Source organism: Macaca thibetana, chromosome 17 (assembly GCF_024542745.1).
Source record: "Macaca thibetana thibetana isolate TM-01 chromosome 17, ASM2454274v1, whole genome shotgun sequence".
Classification (NCBI taxonomy): domain Eukaryota; kingdom Metazoa; phylum Chordata; class Mammalia; order Primates; family Cercopithecidae; genus Macaca; species Macaca thibetana.
The window spans coordinates 42,849,717-42,872,396 of record NC_065594.1 but is presented as its reverse complement, the minus strand read 5'-3'; the positions used below and the strand labels follow the sequence as shown (position 1 = coordinate 42,872,396).

Genomic DNA, 22,680 nt, shown 5'->3' with positions numbered 1-22,680 from the left:
GGGGGAAATTCTCACTCTGGTCAAGGACTTTACCTGGAACTGGAAGCTTGATTTTCAAGCTTTAATTTGTCTTTGGTTTGAAAGTCAGGTTTCACCTAGGACCCTCCCCTATCTGCCTAGGAATTTGTCTAGCTCCTGCTACTATAATATGTGTGCTGTCATCTACACAAACCTTATTAAATAATGTGGTCTGAAAAACTATAATGCTACTTTAGTAATGGGGCACTGGAAATCAGTTATTGGAGTTACTAAGTATTGAGTCAATATTTATTTATTTTTTTTTTTTTTTTTTTTTTTTTTTTCTTTCTGTCAACTTTATTATTTTCTTTTTTTTTTTTTTTTTTTTTTTTTTAATTTATTTATTATTATTATACTTTAAGTTTTAGGGTACATGTGCATAACGTGCAGGTTTGTTACATATGTATACTTGTGCCATGTTGCTGTGCTGCACCCATCAACTCGTCATTTACATCAGGTATAACTCCCAATGCAATCCCTCCCCCCTCCCCCCTCCCCATGATAGGCCCCAGTGTGTGATGTTCCCCTTCCTGAGTCCGAGTGATCTCATTGTTCAGTTCCCACCTATGAGTGAGAACATGCGGTGCTTGGTTTTCTGTTCTTGTGATAGTTTGCTAAGAATGATGGATTCCAGCTGCATCCAAGTCCCTACAAAGGACTCAAACTCATCCTTTTTTATGGCTGCATAGTATTCCATGGTGTATATGTGCCACATTTTCTTAATCCAATCTGTCACTGATGGACATTTGGGTTGATTCCAAGTCTTTGCTATTGTGAATAGTGCTGCAATAAACATACGTGTGCATGTGTCTTTATAGCTACACATCTGACAAAGGGCTAATATCCAGAACCTACAAAGAACTCAAACAAATTTACAAGAAAAAAACAAACAACCCCATCAAAAAGTGGGCAAAGGACATGAACAGACATTTCTCAAAAGAAGACATTCATACAGCCAACAGACACATGAAAAAATGCTCATCATCACTGGCCATCAGAGAAATGCAAATCAAAACCACAATGAGATACCATCTCACACCAGTTAGAATGGCGATCATTAAAAAGTCAGGAAACAACAGGTGCTGGAGAGGATGTGGAGAAATAGGAACACTTCTACACTGTTGGTGGGATTGTAAACTAGTTCAACCATTATGGAAAACAGTATGGCGATTCCTCAAGGATCTAGAACTAGATGTACCATATGACCCAGCCATCCCATTACTGGGTATATACCCAAAGGATTATAAATTATGAGTCAATATTTAAAGTTAATAATGAGATTTGGTATAAAGCTCATTCTGGTTTGAATACCAGTGATACATTGATGAGCTTTATCAGATATCACAATGACACATAAAAAGAATATACCAAAAGTTTACTCCTACTATGGTATATTTGTAAAACAGAATATTTACAGAGACATTTTATATCAAACTAATTTTATAATTAAAGTAAATCAAAAGCAAATAATTTGAATTATATAAATACAAACAAAATGTAGAAATAAGACATGCAATATTGTATATATAGATTTTTTGAAGGTATTTGCATACATAAATATTTAAAAGCATCAGCTATTAAAATACAGTTATTAAACTGACATAAAAGCAGATACTGGATATATAAAGACAATAAGTCCAATGCATAAATTACAAGAATATGATCTTTTGTTTATGTTTCTGCTACATTTCTTGTATATGGCATGCCCAGTTTTTTCTCTGAAAATCAAATGTGCCTGAAAACCGTTTGCCTGTGAAGTGTGTGATCAAATTTGGTCATTTAAACCTTTCCAAGTGTTCCTTTTTCTCTTCTTTGTGTTTATTTTTGCAGTTAATGTCTGAAATGTGTAAACTAATGTTTACATAATTTGCTTTATTTAAAATTTGATTATTATTTTCTGCTCTAAGGTAAACTACTTTGAAATCTGATAATCAATGATCTAGTCACTAATGTAGAAAGATGACAAAAAATTACCTTTTATGTATAAAGATTATGGCTTAGAAAATAATTTTAACTAACTTTTGATTATAAATAAATTTGGTGATAATAATATCTAATAATAATAATCTTCTTTCCTGATTCCTTCCTGTTGACTAAGAAATATGCTAAGCATTTTACACACCCAGTCAGCCCTCCACATCCACAGGTTTTGCTTATGTAGATTCAATTAACCATGGACTGGAAATATTTTACAAAATAATAACAATAAAAAATAATACATGTAAAAGAACAAGTACAATTTAACAGCTATTTCCATAGCATTTATATTGCATAAGCATTATAAGTAATCTAAAGAAAATTTATAATGATTATTGTAAGTAATCTAGAGGTGAAATGAAAGAATATGAACAGGTTACAGGCAAATCCTATGCCATTTTATGTTAAGAGACTTGAGCATCAGTAGATTTTGGTATCCCCAGGGGGTCCTGGAACCAATCCCCTGTGGATACTCAGGGACGACTGTAATATCTTTTAAAACGTCATTGTATTTCCTATGAAGTATATAGTGCTATTCTCCTTTTCAAGATAATTAAACTATCCTGAGAACTCAATTAGTTCCAGGCTTCCTAGCTAATAAGTGGTAAAAAGCAAGGACTAAATTCAAGTGCACTTCATTCTGAAACTCATGTCTTGAATGGCTTCATTGTGTAGTTCTCAATACAATGTATCATTTTGAAGCTGATTATTATTGTTGTGTTATAGAAAGCTAGCTCTGTAGTAAATCTGTCTAAATGGCAAAACACTAATTAAATGCGAGTTACACTAGTAAAATTGGCTATACAGATTTTCTGATTTAGAAAAATATGATATGTTGCTAAGACAACAAGCATTCCTCTTTCCCAATGTATTGAGTGCTTTTCAACTACCCCAACATTGTTGTACTTTTTCCTATCAGCTTCTCCAGATACAAAAAATGAACAATTAAATTATAAATTGAGAACTTCCAACTCTCAATGCCTATACTTGCATTGGTGTGGTGCCATAGTCAGTTAAAAATGCTTAAGATCATGGCTTGCGTAAATTACAACCAATGACAGTACTTGATTGGTGAGATCAATCTTCAAACTGAATTGAATTATATACCGTTGTCATAAATGTTATACCTCTCTGAAAAATCTAAATTACTATGCAGATTTACTATCTGAAATCTCCCACACCTTATCCATTTATCAGAATAAAATTATGTTACAGTTTTTCATTTGTTCATTATGTAACCTTAAATGATCTCAGCTAATCTAAAAGTAGCAGAAGATGAATAAGTTCAGTTACTCCTCGATGATGTAACTAGAAATGAATGATTTCTCTAAGTGTAGAAATGTAGCCATTTGCTTCATAATGATATAAGGCCAGCTTTATATGCAGACATTTCTCTGAGTAGACAAATACCCAATGTGAAGAATTGGTACTGTAGTCAAAGTAGGAAACTATAAAGAATGTTGTCATCAATTGTATTGTCTTTCTCTATATATTTATTAAGAATACCAACAGTTTTATTTAAAGACAAACCTTACATCAACAAGGTCAGGAAATAACTACAAGTGTATAAATGAAATATTTATTGGTTTTGGTTTGATGTCATTTATAAGTAGATTATAAACAAATGCAATTTGTGATGTATACTAGTTATGATACCTTCATAAGAAAATTTTCTTTCTTCTAACTTGAATGATCAATTACTTGGGCCACAGACAGGCTTTCAATTCACTGGACTACACATCAGCCAAGAGAACAAAGGGCCTTCCTGCCAATTACCAATAGGACTCTGGCACACATTTTAATCTTCAAAAAGGTCACTGGCACACTTTTCTCTGCCACTTTAGTCACTCCACATGGGAGTGTGACTCCACTTAGATGCAGGTCAAATACCCCTAACTAAGCTGACAGAAAGCCCCTTCCAGGAGCCACCTCACTCCTTAGCAATCAGGGATATTCCATCTCTCTCATGATTTTAGTAACCTGTTGGGCTTCCGGTTAGAATGCCTTTACCTAAGATCTTCCTGACTTGCCATCTAAATTCTTGTCTTCCTCCAATGGTAGCTTGCAGGGGTATTCAATATCCCATAAAGGCATTGGGGAAATCTTATAGAACCTCAATGTTATTTTCATGTTCCTCTCCCACTGCTCTAATGAAAGAATCCATTTTATGTCCCCTCTCTGTGTATATTAATCATCCCTAGAAGTCCAAGCCCACCTCACCCCGCTCTCCTGTGTTTACCCATGAATACTAGCATGTTAACATTGATACCTCTTGCTTTATTCCATGTTGTCTCCTATTACCCCCTTTCTCCTTATACCACTTCTTTCCACTGAGCTTTGAGTATCCTAGTCCACAATCAGAAAATTCCTCTGTAGCACCCAAAATCTTCCCACAAATTTCTTCTATCTGTTTTTCTTAACAGAAACCATGCTGTATGTTAATATCTTATCATTCATATAAAGCTTATACCTCTCACATTTAAGGTTCTTGTGTTTCCTGCTTCTCAATGTCATTTTTAGACTATTTCTCCCATTCAATCATTTGAAAATCCATGTTTATAGGAACTCAAGCAGTCTTACTGTACTACTTTTTCTCACCCCTTACTGTACGCTAGAAAACTTTTAATCACATATATAACAATACTTAACTCCTTGCTTCAAATTTTTATTTCAATCCTGCTCACTACTTTCAATGATCTTACGATTTACATGAAGGATGCTTCCAATCCTGACTTCAGTACCCTACCTCTTCCGGAGCTCCCCTTCAAACCCAATTTTGTGTCTATTTTCTAACTTGTTGCTGCAAACAAAACAAAACAAAACAAAACAAAACAAAAACCCTGGAAATTTTCCAAAATCACTCATTCATGTGTTCTACTGTTTGAACAAAACCTCCTATTCCTCCATCTTGCGAAGCAATTTTTCAACTTCACCAAGACTATCAGTCTTATTTATCCTCTAATTTTCATACACTTTATCTGTAGCCCTTCATTTACTTCTCTTCAATCTAACACTCTCCCAACTGAGCTATTTCAGCTTTCTTGGAATTTACTTCTCTTCTTTCCCACTTCTCCAGCTTGAAAACTATGGTTCAGCATTATAGTCACTATTTAGCAGCTATTATTAAGCATTTTACTCTGCACTTTGCTGAGAAACCACCAATTGTGGAGCATCCTGTTTCTATGCATACATACTGATACATCTGAGCATTATTCCTGAAAAAAATGCACAATATGGTAGAATGCCTTTACCTAAAAGCAGGACTTTTGAAAAAATGAAAACTTCAATATATTCTAAACCATTTCTGGGATCTCTACTATAATTCTCTTGTAACCTTTACATAAAGACAAAACTCTACAGTTTTTCTTGTGGTGATATATTGATGATGTGTCCCTTGCTGTATTTTTTTCTTGTTCTCCTACATCCAATCCATCATATGTCTACAAGATTTAATTTCCTAAATAAATCCCTTATCTATTAACTTAAAATATAGGATACAGTATATATTTAATAAGCATTTATTCATCTATTTAATAGTGAATAAATTTAATCATTTCTGAAACATTCTTATTCCAATTTTCTGATTGATAGGTATAATTCTTGTAAGTCTCAACCTGCATGACTCAGTATGGAATATGACTTAAGCCAAGAAAGCATAGTCTGTGCATTTTAAAAAATATTTTGGCCGGGCGCGGTGGCTCAAGCCTGTAATCCCAGCACTTTGGGAGGCCGAGACGGGCGGATCACGAGGTCAGGAGATCGAGACCATCCTGGCTAACACGGTGAAACCCCGTCTCTACTAAAAAATACAAAAATCTAGCCGGGCGAGGTGGCGGGCGCCTGTAGTCCCAGCTGCTCGGGAGGCTGAGGCAGGAGAATGGCGTAAACCCGGGAGGCGGAGCTTGCAGTGAGCTGAGATCCGGCCACTGCACTCCAGCCCGGGCAACAGAGCAAGACTCCGTCTCAAACAAACAAACAAACAAAAATTTTAAAATTCAACAATTTGCTTGTCTCTCAAACTCTGTGAGCTACAGTTAAACAATACTTATTATAATTTCTTTCATCTGTGCCTACATAGTCTGTAAACAATGCACACATTTACGGCTACCTCTAGAAATTCCCTAAATCTTTCCCCTTTGAAAAGTTACTGTCACCTTGCCCTATCCTATGAACTTCCCTTGTTTATCTTGTATAGATAAACATACATACACAAATATAAAGTTTTGGCATGCAATTCCATTAAACTGTGGTAAAAGATAACCTGTATGAGTTTCGTTTTTTTGTGTTGTATCCTTTGCTTCAAAAAGAGAATGTTTATGTGTGTGTGTGCGTGTGTGTGTGTGTGTGTGTGAGAGAGAGAGAGACAGAGAGACAGAGAGAGAGAGACAGAGAGACAGAGACAGAGACAGAGAGAGAGAGAGAATGGTTTCTGCTTGGTCAAATTTATAATCTGATTTAATTATTTGCAAAAAAATAAGGTTACATAGTGTGAGATAAGGCTTTTAGATCATGTTACTTAAATATTTGATCTATTGCTTTCCAAAAACCATGCTCTAAATTCATCTGTCATGATTGTGTATTGGACATTTCTGTATATCCATGTTATCCTGTGGACATTTCAAATATACATCATGGTGTGCATGATGATTCATTATTTTTTAATCTCCATGGTTTTAATTTTTATCAAAACAAAATATTTCTGTCTGTTAACTTTTCTGTTTTTGGTTTGGCATTCTGTTTATTTTATTATCAATATGACTACATCTTTTTATTTTATTTTTTGAGAAGGAGTCTCTCTCTGTCGCCAGGCTGGAGTGCAGTGGTGCCATCTCAGCTCACTGCAACCTCTACCTCTTGGGTTCAATTGATTCTCGTGCCTCAGCCTCCCAAGTAGCTGGGCTTACAGGCATGCGCCACCACACCCAGCTATTTTTTGTATTTTTAGTAGAGATGGGGTTTCACCATGTTGGCCAGGATGGTCTCGATCTCCTGACCTTGTGATCCTCCCGCCTTGGCCTCCCAAAGTGCCGGGATTACAGGCATGAGACACGGAGCCTGGAGATCTTTTTACTTGTTAATAAAATGGTAAATATTTTACATCTTTATGTTAAAACAAATTTTTCTGTTATTTTTATTTTATCTATGTCTTTGGTTTATAGGACATTGTTAGTCAATTTCATTCTTATATGAGGCTCTGTTTTTTAAATGGGTATTTTCGTCCATTTGAACATCTGGAGTAAATGATATATTTGGTGTTATTTCTAATTAGAAGCATAATTAAAGACATAGATTTACAATGTAAACAAAATTCATGTTTTCAATTTATTCTCCTTTTTTCATTTTCTTTAATGCATTTACTCTTTTCTGCTTTTTGTTTGATCAATTGTTGTTATTATCATTTTTCTTCTACTTTGCTGTAGTGATACAGAATACATCCATACTTTTTCCGGGAAATCTAATGATTACTCATAAGTTGTTAATATTAAAATGCATAATTTTCTGTCTTTGTGAAGAATTAACCTCTGACTAAATAGGAAAAGAACACAACATGGCATCAACCACACAAAATATTTTATACATGTTATTGTAAAATTTTTATTATTGATATTTTAATCATAAATACGTTCATAACTTATATCATCAGCTTCCACAGTGAGATCATCTGGATTTCACATTTACACAATTTTAAGCATATGTAAGCAATCACTTAGACAATCTATAATCATTGTTTATTTATAAATAAAAATACATAAATCTTTGTCAACTAATTTTATTTTTCATACCTATTTCTTATTTGAAATCATGCTTTCCTTTTTACTGAAATATGATTTTTTATAATAAACTTTCCACAATTGTAGTTATGTAATTAAACATTTGCCAATTTATGTCAAAAATGTTCTGATTTAATGCTAGTTTTTCTGGATGGATCAATGCTCAAAATAAATTTTGCTGAGAACTTTGAAATTGTCACCTTGTTTTTCCTAGTAAACTGGGTTAAAACAAGGTCTCAATCCACTCTCTCATTGATTTCATAGAGCTTTTACTTTAATTTGTATTTCTTCTTTTTTTATGTTCTGTATTTTTAATTATTTTTTTGTTCCTCACTCTATGAATGTATATTCTAGATTTACAACTTTATAACCTGTACTTAATTTTTTACTAACCCCTTCAAATAATTTATTTTTTTCAAGGAATACTCTTATAATCAACAGGCTTTGAATTTATATATACAATATTCTATCAAACTTACTAATACATAAAGAACAGTGTTGAAATATTTTAAAGTCATTTTCTGTTATCTGAATTATGCTATTTATATTTAATCAATTGCTTTATTTTGGTTCTTTTTAAATTTATTACTTATTCTCAAATGTCTTGCAAGCATTATTGACTCTAATCACATACATGAATAAATGACTTTTTTACACTAGTGATATAGTGGTGAGCTTGGCTGTCTTCACAAATTAATGATTTTTTAAAATTTCTTTTTATTTCAAACTTTTATTTTAAGTTCAGGAGTACATGTGCAGGATGTGCACATTTGTTACATAGGTAGACTTTTGCCATGGTGGTTTGTTGCACAGATAATCCCATCACCCAAGTATTAAACTCAGAATACATTAGCTATTCTTCCTGATTCTCTCTCTCCTCACACCCCCAACCCTCTGGCAGACCCCAGTGTGTGTTGTTTCCCCAGTGTGTATGTGTTCTCATCATTCAACTCTCACCTATAAGTGAGAACATGCAGTTTTTGGGTTTTTGTTTCTGCATTAGTTTGCTAAGGATAATAGCCTGCAACTCCATCCATGTTCCCACAAAGGACATGATCTCATTCCTTTTCATAGCTGCATAGTACTCTATAGTGTATATGTACCACGTTGTCTGTATCCATTCTATCATTGATGGGTGTTTGGGTTGATTCCATGTTTTTGCTATTTTGAGTAGTGCTGTAATGAACATATGTGTGTATGTATCTTTATATTAGAACAATTTGTATTCATTTGAGTATATACCCAGTAATAGGACTGCTAGGCCAAATAACTTCTTTTGTTGTTGAGAAGCTCTTTAATTTAATTAGATCCCATTTATCAATTTTTACTTTTGTTGCAATTGCTTTTGGCATAATTGCTTTTGGTGTCCTCATCATAAAATCTTTGCCCATGCCTATGTCCCGAATGGTACTGGCTAGATTTTCTTCTAGAGTTTTGTAGTTTTGAGTTTTACATTTATCTCTTTAATCCATCTTGAGTTGATTTTTGTATATGATGTAAGGAAAGAGTGTATTTTCAATTTTTGGCATATGGCTAACCAGTTTTCCTGGCACCATTTATTAAATAGGGAATCCTTTCCCCATTGTTTGTTTTTGTCAAGTTTATCGAAGATTAGATGCTTTGAGGTGTGCAGTCTTATTTCTAGACTCTCTATTCTGTTGCATCAGTCAATGTGTTTGTTCTTGTATCAGTATCATGCTGTTTTCGTTACTGTAGCCCTGTAGTATAGTTTGAAATCAGGTAGTATGATGCCTCCTGCTTTGTTATTTTTGCTTAGTATTGCCTTGGCTATTCAGGCTCTTTTTTGGTTCCATATGAATTTTAAAATAGTTTTTTTTTTTTTTTTTTTAATTCTGTGAAGAATGTCAGTGGTAGTTTAATGGGAATAGCATTGAACCTATAAACTGCCTTGGGAAGTATGGCCATTTTTGAAATATTGATTCTTCCTATCCATGAGCCTGGAATGTTTTTTCATCTGTTTGTATCATCTCTGATTTCTCTGAGCAATGGTTTTTACTTCTCCTTGAAGAGGTCCTTCACTTCCCTTGTTAGATGTATTCCTGGGTATTTTATTCTTTCTGCGGCAATTGTGAATGGGAGTTCATTAGTGGTTTGCCTGTTGTTGGCATATAGAAATGCTAGCGATTTTTGCCCATTGATTTTTGTATCATGAGACTTTACTGAAATTGCTTATCAGCATAAAAAGCTTTTGGGCTGAGGAGAGGGGATTTTCTAGATATAGGATTCTGTTATCTGGAAACAAAGATAGTTTGACTTATTTTCTTCCTATTTAAATACCTTTATTTCTTTCTCTTGTGTGATTGCCCTGGCCAGAACTTCCAATACCATCCTGAATAAGTGTGGTGAAAGATGCAACCTTGTCTTTGCTGGTTTTCAAGGGAAATGCTTCCAGTTTTTGTCTATTCGGCATGATATTGGCTGTGGTTTAATAAACAATTATATAGAGAGAAATCTAATATGTTACAACTTTGATATGTTTTGTTCCAATAATAAACTTGTCTCCTAAATTAATACTAATTTTCAGCTTTTTTCCCTAAAGTAAATGGTGTTTTATTAATTCTGTGTCTTTTTTTTCTGTCCTCCATATTTTCTGACTTTTTTTCTTCCAGCTGTCTTTAATCATATCCAATTAGTTTCCTATTTTCTAGGAACTCTTCAAAATTTCTAGTCTACTGATAGTGAATTTTCAATGCCAATGCTGTTTTAGAATTTTCCTTTTAAAATATTTTATTAATTATTTATTTTATAAATCATTGATTTTGTTTTTCTCTTAGAAATTGCTAAGGTTGGCCAATAGGAAATAATTATAATCACATATGACTAAAACCAAACACAAAAACAAACAAACAATAAATATATAAACCTCTGGAGAAATTTACCACTTTTAACTAAAGAATTTTTTTTTTTATTTTTGAGATGGAGTCTCACTGTTGTCACCTGAGCTGGAAATGGCGCAATTTTAGCTGACTGTAACCTCTGCCTCCTGGGTCCCAACAATTCTCCTGCCTCAACCTCTCGAGTAGCTGAGATTACAGGTGCCTGCCACCACTCCCGGATAATTTTTGTATTGTTAGTAGAGACGAGGTTTGACTATGTTAGCCAGGCTTGTCTCAAACTCCTGACCTCAGGTGATACACCTCCCTCGTCCTCCCAAAGTGCTTGGATTACAGATGTGAACCACCGCGCACAGCCGACTAAAGGATTATTATAGGCTCAACAAAGATAGTTGCTTTTTCCTCTTTATTTTAGATGATCTGTGAGTGTTTTCTTAATATATTTTTTTGTTTGTTTGCCGTTTGTTTTATAGCCACTGAGGAGTCATCTGTTGAATGCCACCTGGAAGGTAACTACACTACTGCCTTAGCAACGGATGCCTTAATGCCAAGGTAAGACGCAAATATTTACTTGCATTGAAGACTCCAATTATATCCTTGTTTTAATCTGATTTACGGATACTAACAAACTTGAAGATTTCTATGTTAAATATTGTTCACTACTTAGCAATACACCAACCTTCGTAAGCTCTCCCTTGATACACAAATGATGGAAAGCTAAAAATTATATTTACAGATGAGGAAACTGAAGGCATAAAAGAAAACTATCCCACTGATGGCCACACAACTAGTGAACAGGGCCAGGACTGAGTACCAACCCCAAGAGTCCCACGGCACCTGAGTGACTAAGCACTGTGCCACAGTCTTTGCGAGGTGGCCACCGAACAGTGATGAAAGGTAATGGGCCCTAGCAGCTAAACAATGACAGTCCCAAGCAACTGGTGACCAAATTTGCTGTAGAAAGTTTGTCAACTAGATTGTCAATGGAATTTAATTCTCATTTCTCCAAGGAGAGGCACTTGCTCATGATCAGGAGGTCATAACAGAAAAACTCAGGATACTCCTGCTGTGTTAGCAGATGCTGACTGAGGGCAAATATAAGGTTAACAGAAGTTTCTGGACAAGCTTACAAATCTATGCTTCAATGTTACTAGCAACTGAGAGAAACATGATTGGCTTCCTTCAATGTTAGCAAAGCCAGCAATAGTTCTCCCTGACTTCTCTTCCCAAGACATTTCAACTGTTTTGTAAACATATATTTTCTTTGCTAGGTTTTTTCCTGGAAAATATCTAGAGGAGTTTCTGTTTTCAGAAAGGCTGACTGAAATGACCTCTTAAATGTATCTGGAACTATGTATTGGTTAACCCAAACACAACGATGAATCACCTCACAATAACTGTAAAACAAGAATTAAACAGATACTGGTTGGACTCCTGGATGGAAAGAAAAAAGAAAAAAATAAAACCAGATTTGGTTTTTACAAATTGCAACATTCTGTTGCTCATAAATGAACATAGAGCAATTATTTGCCCTGTGCAGAAAATAAATGGATCTTTATGAATAACTCTCTTATAACTATCTAAATCAGAAGGCAACTCTGGTTGTCGTTCAAAATGGGAAAAATATTGATTCAGCCCTAATATGTGGCATGGAGCCTGTTCACCAGAATTGGCTTTAATTCCCTCTCTACACCAATTGTAAGGACTGCTAAAAGTTCAAGTGTTACCTTGCAGGACTAAAAATACAACTTAACATTGTTGTCTAAGGATTACATTAACTTTTACTCTCTGCCAAGAGATGCTTTGAGTATACTCCTCAAACCCACTTACGAAGTATGTCATGAGTTTTAAGCAAGGATGAGAATAAAATAAGGTTCAGCACCAGTCCAGACTGCAGTTAAAGTTGTTCTTCTACTTGGAAATTAAGACCCAACATATCCAATGATACGCAAAGTTACTGTAGCAAGTACAGATAATGTATTGAGCCTATGGAAATCAGTAGAATACTAGCATAGGCCTCTAGGGTTTGGAAGCAAGTTCATATCCTCTTTAGAAGATAACTATTCTTTCGAGACACAGCTTTCAGCTTTTAGTCAATACTCATAGAGGCTGATACTATATTCAATGATATTCAAAATTTCTGTGAAAAATGTAACTGCTGTATGAAGCCCCTGAAAGTCCCCTATAAGGTGTAACAACACAGCCTTCTAGGCTTTGAGGCTAAATTCCTTTCTTTTGCTGATAAACATTGCCTTTTTGAGAAATATCCTTGGGCTTCTATTCAAGCTTGGTAGCCACTGTAACAATAGGAAATTAGATATTCATTTGCACTAAGATGTTTATCATAAATTGCCCGTATCTTTTCTACAAACTATAAGCTTGTACTTATGGAGAGCAATCAGTCATCTAGTGAAAATGGGAGATAAAAGATCAATTTGGAAGATGCATGAATGCTTCAAGAGCTGGTGTCTCATATTACATCAGTACTAATCCCTGCAACATTGTCTGTCTTCCCTAATCCAGACCAAACTGTGTTCTCATGGATAGTCACTTATGTCCCATTGACTGAGGATGAAAATGAATGTTTCTGATTTATAGATAATCTACATCAAATGCCAGTTACGAATAAAAGTGAATACAGCAGACATACATCCTAATCCAGAAGTGGCTCTGAAGGACAGTAGGGAAGACAGACAAGTCTTTCTAGTAGAAATTCAAGTAGTACATCTGGTTTCCACTTAGTTTGAACTGAGAAATTGCTGTGAATAAAGAATGACATTGATTCATGGGCAGTTTCATTTGTGTACTAACCAAAGATCATCTTCTACAGAAGGGTCTTTCACTAATCAAGTGGACCAAATGACATATAATGTGCATATAATTCAGTTCGTCTCTTTTTTTTTTTTTAAATAGGGTCTTGCTCTATCATCTATGCTGCAGTGCAGTGGTGCAATCATTGCTCACTGTAGCCTTGACCTTCCATGCTCAAGTGATCCTCCTACCTAAGCCTCTCAAGTGTCTGGGGACACAGGCACATCTCACCACGTCTGGCTGTTTTGTTTCTGTTTTTGTTTTAATTATTATTATTCATAGAGACAGGATGTCTCTTTGTTGCCCAGGCTAGTCTTGAACTCTTAGGTTCAAGTGATCCACTTACCATGGTCTTCTAAAGCATTGGGATTATGAGATTACAGACATGAGCCACCGCACTGGCCTCAGTCTCTTTTTAAAGCCATCTTGTGCCTCCGCAACACATCTATGTAAAAAATATTCATGATAATCGTGATGTAAGTACAGAATTTACCCTCCCCAAACTTACGTGGCTATTGCCATATCAGGTATCTAATCTGTCAACAGTAGAGAAAAACAACTTTTTCTATGTGAATCATTTCTTGGTGGTAGACTGTATGCATTAGAACAATTATATCATGTAAGATACAGTTATTTATTCTCACAGAAACAGAAATACATTGTGGATATGGACTTTCTTTCTGCCCATACACTTTGAAGCCTATTATCCATGAACTTATTAACTGCCTAATTCGCCATCATGGTATTGTACACACAATTGATTTTGATAAAGAAACAGATTTTGCAGCATATATAGTAAAGCAATGGGCTCTGGTCCATAGAATTCATAGGTCTCACCGCATGCCCCATTAGCCATAAGCAACTGGTCTGCTGGAATAATCATGTGTCTTTTGAAGACTCAAACAATGCCTGTCAGTTGAGAGAAAAGATCCTTGAAGCATGGTGTTTTATCATGTTCTAGGGGTCAATGGCTTGGTCCTCTGAAGGTCTGCTTAAAAATAAATATGGAAAAGGCTGATTAGTTGGAGAAAAGCCATGCAAATTTACTTAACCTGTATACACGTGAATTTTCAGAATAAAGACCCAAAGAGACAGGGAAAACTGTCTATTTTTATAATGAGGTTTAGTAAAGTATGGCCAACCACGTAGAAATATGACTGGACAGGGCCGTGCACAGTGGCTCACACCTGCAATCCTAGCAATTTGGGAGGCCAAGGCGGGCAGATCACGAGGTCAGGAGATCGAGACCATCCTGACTAACACGGTGAAACCCCCATCTCCACTAAAAATACAAAAAATCAGCCAGGCATGGTGGTGGGTGCCTGTAGTCCCAGCTACTCAGGAGGCTGAGGCAGGAGAATGTCATGAACCTGGGAGGTGGAGCCTGCAGTGAGCCGAGATCGCGCTACTGGGCTCCAGCCCGTGGAGTCTGAGTGAGGCTCTGTCTAATAAATAAATAAATAAATGAATAAATAAATACTAAAAAAAAATGACTGGACAGAAAGTGTACTATCTAATGCTAACAGAATGAGTGGGGAAAACCCAGCAAGTCCTATCTGTCTAGATTCTTCTTGGCCTCTCTGAGGTGTGGAGCAGAACCCTCTCTGGAATGGGGTTCTGGAATGGGGTTCTGGAATGGGGTTCTGGAATGGGGTTCTGGAATGGGGTTCTGGGTATGGGCAGGACTGTCTCTGGAATACGAGTCTTATAACTTACAGTCAAGCAAGATAGGTCAGATGATTTCTTTATGGTCAGCTTTTACACAAAAAAAGGTGGCGGGAAAGGGAGAGTAATATTTTTAGGTTTCACGGTTAGTTTGGGGTAAAAGGAGTTCTTGTTTCTATGACCCACCTTAGGGAAAAGGCGTTCTAGTTTCTCTGGCTAGCCTTTAGAGGAGAATGAGACAGAGACAGGAGGGCAGGAGAAAGTTGAAGAAAAACTTTTGCTTCTGAGGTCTTCATTTTAGGCTATTATTTTCTAAGCCCCAACAATACAAACTGAAGTATATCATTTGAATTAGCAACCGATGTATGATGCAGATTGTAACCATCTGGCAATGACGTAGTAAAAGTGGTAGTAGCTTCTGTCATAATTACACATAATGTCTCACTCCATTTTTTCCCCTTCATTCCAGAAGTTTCAGCTCTGCTGGGGTGGAGATTTTGGTTCCTAAGAGTACTGTTTTCAGAAAGAAATTCCATTGAATTGGAAGCTGAGCTTGCTATTCAGTCATTAGTATGCTTGCTTGCTTTTTCTTTCTTTCTTTCTTTCTTTCTTTCTTTCTTTCTTTCTTTCTTTCTTTCTTTCTTTCTTTCTTTCTTTCTTTCTTTCTTTCTTTCTTTCTTTCTTTCTTTCTTTCCTTCTCTTTTTCTTTCTCTTTCTTTCCTTTCTTTCTCTTTCTCTCTTTCTCTCTTTCTTCTTTCTATGATATCAAACCAGCAAACAAAAATGAGGGTTACCTGATTGGCTGGGTGATTGATTAAGATTACAAAGAGAATAGCATTGCTATTATTCAATAAGGGGTGTCTAGGAAGATTATGTCTGGAATCTCTGCAGGATGCCTCTTAGTACTTTAATGTTGAATAGTAAAAGATAATATAAAATTACAGCAAACAAACAAACAAACAAACAAAAAGCCATTAAGGTTTCAGGGTCTTCAAGAATGAAGATGTTTGTCATTCTAGCAGGTAAAGACCTAGCCCTGCTGAGTTCTAATCTAAGAACAAAGGACATAAGAAATTGACTCTGTAATGGCAAGTAAACCATGGATTCATGAACACATTCAAGAAGGAGAATTATACCACTTATGTATATCTTCCCTTGCTTATTATATGTGTGTTTATGTACGTCTGTGTGTATTATATAATTTTTTTATTTTTGTCTTTCCCTAATTATTTTATAAAAGGATTGTTAGTGGCTATTTTATAACTTAGTCTGCAGGTAAATATATATATATATATATTCAGAAGAGACTGTGAAATAATGGGACAAGCAGTTAACCTAGTCCAGAGATGGATACTGTAACTGTCTTCCAGGCATGGATCTACTGAGTGAATATGGAAACTTTGTATAATTTCCTGGAAAGTGGAAGAGTAATTTTGTTTTTACAAAGAAAAATTGTCTCTTGTTAGGAAAAATCATAGGTTGCTTTTGTTATTGCAGTATGTGTGGATTCTGTACTAGAAAATTACCTAATGGCTTTTACCTTTAAATTTACCCTGCTGTATTCTAGCTGTGCTGGTGATGGGATTTTGTGAATCACATTTATACTTTATCAGCTGGATCTTGTTTAGACTCTGCCAATACAGGATTTTAGAGAGAGAAAGGAAGGATAGAAGTGGAAGAGAGGGCTTACTTAGTACTTTTTATTTTCTATTCCTGTTAGACTCACCCTTGCAATGGTTGTCACCTTGGCAATGACAGTTGTTGCAAGTAAAAGCAGTCAATTTCAGCTTTCAGGCAGAAACAGCCTCACTGCAGCTCCTGAGAGTCACCAGAATAGTTGGCTGACCCTTCATCACCGAGATCTAAATCTTGGCTCCATGAGACCACTTCTCAATTATAAGAATTTCATAGATTTCCCTTCGTTTACTCATAGGGTTGGTGGCTGTTCACTGCAATTACTAATTCTACAAAACCTCACTTTTATCCCAGGTATTTTTAAAATTGTCCAGGCCTGATTAATGGTTTTTATATCAAGTTATCTCCTGTTAAAATAATTCATATGGTTGGGTGTAGTGGCTCACGCCTGTAATCCCAGCACTTTGAGAGGCTGAGGCAGGCAGATAACTTGAGGTCAGGAGTTTGAGACCAGCCTGGAAAACATGATAAAATCCCATTTCTACTAAACATACAAAAATTAGTGGGTGTTGTGTGCATGCTTGTAATCCCAGCTACTTGAGAGGTTGAGTCAGAAGGATACCTTGAACCTGGGAGACGGAGTTGTAGTGAGTGCTACTGTGCAACAGAACAGGACTCATTCTCAAAAATAAAATAAAATAATTCATTTCTGGATTATTTTGGAATAATTCTGGACCCCAACTAATGTAGACATTATACTTGTCTGGATCCCAACTAATACAGACATTATACTAAATATTGTAAGTATAATCATGAGGCAAAGTTTCTGCCTGTAGGTTCACTATAAGGAAGGGAAGGGACAAGTAAACAGGGCACTATAATACAGAATGTTGTAAAGAAGCTTTGTTTTTAAAAAGCCTCAGAAGTAATATAAAACCATATTGAAATACTTGCATTCCTCTCACTGTTGTACTGTTTTCTCTACATAGAACATTAATTCATTCATTCATTCAACTAATATTTATTCAACACTCAGTATATATTTGGAGGATTTCTGGGGATAAATTTTTAGCCAGAACAAAAATGAAAGAAAAAATATATTTCTGCTGTCATGTAGCTCATTATCTATAGCAGATGACTGATATTAAATAAAGAATGACAGTGATCTATAATTACAAACTCCAAATCTACTAATGGTCTGAATATAAAGCATAGGGAGCTAGGGAAATATATTGCAGATGAGTTTCATATATTCTGGAGGGTCAGAACAGAATTAAATTCTTTGATGAAATGGCAAGTGAACTGAAATGACAGATTTTAAAGGAAGTTAATTATGAGAAAATATGTTTTTAAAAATATCTCAACCTTAGGTAGCAGCTTGTGCATAAGCTGTGAGTTAATATCTAAGTCTAGAAAGTGAAAGCAAGGTACCCTATCTTTACACTTTCCTCATTTCTTGCTCTCACTTAAGTATTACCTGTTTATTTATTTTTATCCACAGTTTTATTGAGGTTTAATTGGCACACAAAAAGCTGAACATAATCAACATATATTATTTAGTGAGTTTGAACATGTGTACACACTCATGTTACTATCACAATAATCACGATAATAAATATATCCATCAGCACCAAATAATTGTTTGTGTCTCTTTGCATCTTTTCTGTTGTCATTGTTTTCCATTTTATTTTGTCTTGCTATGGTAAGAACACATAACATGAGATCTATTGTTTTATTAAAAAATTAAGTTCACAATGAATAATTGTTATCTATAAGCACTGTGTTGAACCACAGTTTTCTTGTAGTTAATTTGAATAATTGTTACTTTATACCTATTACAAAGAACACTTTGGGTTGGGCACGGTGGCTCACGCCTGTAATTCCAGCACTTTGGGAGGCCGAGGCAGGCAGATCACCTGAGATCAGGAATTCAAGACCAGCTTGAATGGTGAAACCCCATCTCTACTAAAAATAAAAAATTTAAAAAATTAGCTGGTTGTGGTGGTGGGCACTTGTAATCCCAGCTACTCGGGAAGCTGAGGCAGAATAATCTCTTGAACCTGGGAGGCAGAGGTTGCAGTGAGCCGAGATCGTGCCATTGCACTCCAGCCTGTGCAACAAGAGCAAAACTTCATCTCAAAACAAAACAAAAAAAAACCCCTCCCCATATCTGTCTCCTCTTATCCCCTGGTAAGCACCATTCTACTGTATTTTCTATAAGTCTGACTATTTTAGATGACTCATGTAAGAAGAACCATGCAACGTTTGCCTTTCTATGACTGACATTTCATTTAGCATTTTGTCTTCCATATGCATCTATGTTGTCATAGATGGTACAATTTTTTCTTTTTTTAGTTGAATAATATTTTATTATCTGCATATATCCCATTTTTCTTTTTCCATTCATCAGCTGGGGTACATTGAATTATTTTCCTATCTTGACTATTATAAATAATACCTTCATGAAGAGTGCAGATATATATTTATTATTTTTATTTCAATTATTTTAGATATATAGTGAGAGATGGGTTGCTGGATCATATGATAATTTTATTTTTAATTTTTTGAGGAACTTACATGCTGTTTGCCAAAGCAGTTGCACCATTTTATAGGCCTACCAACAGTGAACAAGGGTTCGAATTTCTTCATAACTTCACCTATACTTATTCTTTTAAAAAATAGTAACCATGCTAATAGTTGTGATGCAATATTTTGTGTGTTTTACATTTGCATTTCTCTGATGGCTAGTGATATTAAACATTTTTTACATACCTGTTGGTCATTTGTCAATCTTCTTTGAAGTCCTTTGCCCATAATTTTTTCTATTTGGGGTCCTGGGCTTACTTTTAAGCAGGTTATTTGCAATTTTGCTATCGAATTGCAATAGTTCATTACATGTTTTGGAAATTAACCCCTTAACAAATATATATTTTGAAGAGATTTTCTCCCATTCCATAGGTTGCCTATAACCAAAAGATGTCATATCAATATATCATTGCTAATTTTTCACAGAGATTAAAAAATCCTAAAATTCATATGGAACCAAAAAGACACCAATGGTCAAAGAAATTCTGTAAAATAAATAAATAAATAAATAAGCAGAAAACAAAACTAGAGACATCATACTTCCTGATTTAAATACATTATAAAGCTATATTAATCAAAACAATATGTGCTGCCATAAATGCAGAAACATATAGCAATAAAACATAAAGGAGAGCTCAGAAATAAACTCATGCATATAGCATTAACTAACATTTGACAAGGGTGTCAAAAGCATACAATGGGAAAGAGACAGTCTCTTTAATAAATGATGTTTGGATAACTGGATATATACACGTAGAAGCATAAAATTAGATCCTTCACTGTCATCATGTACAAAAATCAACTCAAAGTATTTTCAACACAAATGTAAAGCCTGAAATTATAAATCCCTTAGACGAAAGCAAAGAGAAAAAAAATCTCCTTGACATCGATGTTACAATATTTTTTTTTATATAACACCAACAGCAAAAGAGACCAAAACAAAAATATGTGAGTGGGACTACATCAAACCAAGAAGATTCTGTCCTGCAACTGAACAAATCAACAAAATAAAAAAGTAAACTATGGAATGGGAGAAAATGTTTGTAAACCATATATCTGATAAAAGGTTAGTATCTGAAATATATAAGTGACTCCTACAACTCAGTAACAACAACAACAACAAAAAAAAAACAAAACAAAAAAAACAAAAAAACAGATAATCTGATTACAAAATGGGCAAAGGATCTGATTAGGCATTTTCCCTAATAAGATATATGAGTGGACAACACAAATGTGAAGAGGTGCTCCACAAACTGTAGAATGGTGGTTTCCAGGGTCAGGGGAGTTGGAAAAATGGAAAGATGTTTGTCAAAAGGTACAAATTTTAAGTATAAGACTAATAAGTTCTTATGATCTAATGTACAACATGGTGATTGTAGTTAATAACATTGTCTTATATACTTGAAATTTGCTAACATAGGAGATTTTAAGCAGTCTTACCAAAAGAAGTGTGTGAAATGGTAGATGTGTTGACTAACTTGATTATGGTAATTATTTTACAGTGTACACATATGACTGTTTATCATATTGTACACTTCAGATACTCACAATCCTATTAATTATACCTCCATAAATCTGGAGAAAAATATTTAATAATAATCAAGTAAGAAGCCTTTGTGTTCAAAACAAACAGCGAAAAGTTTGTGACTTTCTCCAACTAATTATCAACTATACAACTATAATGGTAAATATGAAAGACATATCAAATAAAAATTTTTCTTTGAAGAAAAGAACCAGTTGATTGAGGCAGGATGGTCTCAATCTCTTGACCTCATGATCCACCCGCCTCGGCCTCCCAAAGTGCTGAGATTACAGGTATGAGCCACTGCGCCTGGCTGGAGTAGCTCTTCTTTTGTTTCTTTTCTTCTCTAATAAACTTGCTTTCACTTTATGAAAAAAATCATATACCATCACCAACTACAAATATTCTCTGGGATGCAAGAATGATTTAACATTTGTAAATCATTCAGTATGATAAACTCCTTTAACAGAACAAAGGACAAATAACAAACACATGATCATCTAAATAGGTGCAGAAAAATAATTTGACAAAATTCAACATCCTTTCATGATAAAAATCATTAACAAAAAAGCATAGAAGGAACTCATCTAAAAAAAAATAAAATGCATATATAAAATGTCCACAACTAGCATCATACTTAATGGTAAAAAACTGAAAGCTTTTTCTCTGAGCTATGAAAGAGGCCAAGGATGCTCACTCTTGCCATGTCTATTTAACATACTGGAAGTACTGAAATTCCAAGCCAAAGCAATTAATCAAGAAAAATAAATAAAATATATTCAAATCAGAAAAGAAGAAATAAAATTATCTCTATTTTCAGATACCGTGACCTTACATATAGAAAGCCCTAAAGACTCTTCACAAAAACTGTTGGAACTAATTAATTCAGTTAAGTTGCAGGATACAAAAAAAACACACACAAAAATCAATTGTTTCTATACACCAACCATTAACAATCTCAAAAGTAAATTAATAAAATAATCTCATTCGCATTAACACCAAAAGGAATAAAATACTTAGGAATAAATCTAAGCAAGAGGTGAAAGACTTGTATGGAAACTACAAAACACTAATTAAAGAAATTAAAACAGATGCAAATAAATGAAAATGTATCCTGCATGTATGGATTAGAAATATCAGGTTTTAAAATGTCCATATTTCCCAAAGTGATCTAAAAATTCAATGCAGTTCCTACTCAAATTTAAAATACATTTTTTACAGAAGTATAAAAAAATAGAAAAACATTTATAAAATGTATATGGAAAACCAAAAGGCCCTGAATAACAAAAGCAATTTTAATCAAGAAGGCCAATGCTGGAAATATCACACTTTCTGCCTTCTAAAGGTATTATAAAGCTACAGTCATTAAAACAGTATGGAAATAGCACAAAAATAGACATGTAGACCATGAAACAAAGTACTATCTAGTAACAATCTTTTTGAGCAATTTCAATGTCATTTTTTTCTAGAAAATATTGTCTGACATCCTGCCCACCCTAGTTCACACTGAAGTCCAGAACTGCTTGCTTAACATGCTCACCTAAATTTCTACCTCATTACAATGACATTTCAGCATGCAAACTGTTTGAATAATTATGTCTCTAACTTCATAGTCAATCAAGCCCAGTGCCTGATACATAGGTATATTTTCCCAAACATCAGACATTCCAATAATATTTCAAGATTTTTGATATATCCAAGTTTACATGCACTATAATTCCCTATTTTTAAAAATGTTGACTCATTACTTAAATGTTTATTGTAAAACATATTATAATTGCTAATTGTACATACATTGTAATATAAAAAGCAAAGGGATAATCAAAAAGCAAAAATAATA

At 34.6% G+C, this 22,680-nt stretch overlaps 1 long non-coding RNA gene across 2 annotated transcripts in view; it reads right to left on the bottom strand.

Moving 5' to 3' along the window:
• Window positions 1-266: 266 nt before the first annotated feature.
• The window catches only part of LOC126940562 (uncharacterized), a 101,950-nt gene continuing 79,536 nt past the window's right edge, over window positions 267-22,680 (bottom strand). For both annotated transcript variants that reach the window (XR_007720804.1, XR_007720803.1), the window contains exon 2: window positions 267-582. This is a non-coding gene — a long non-coding RNA (uncharacterized LOC126940562). The remainder of the gene's footprint in view (window positions 583-22,680) is intronic.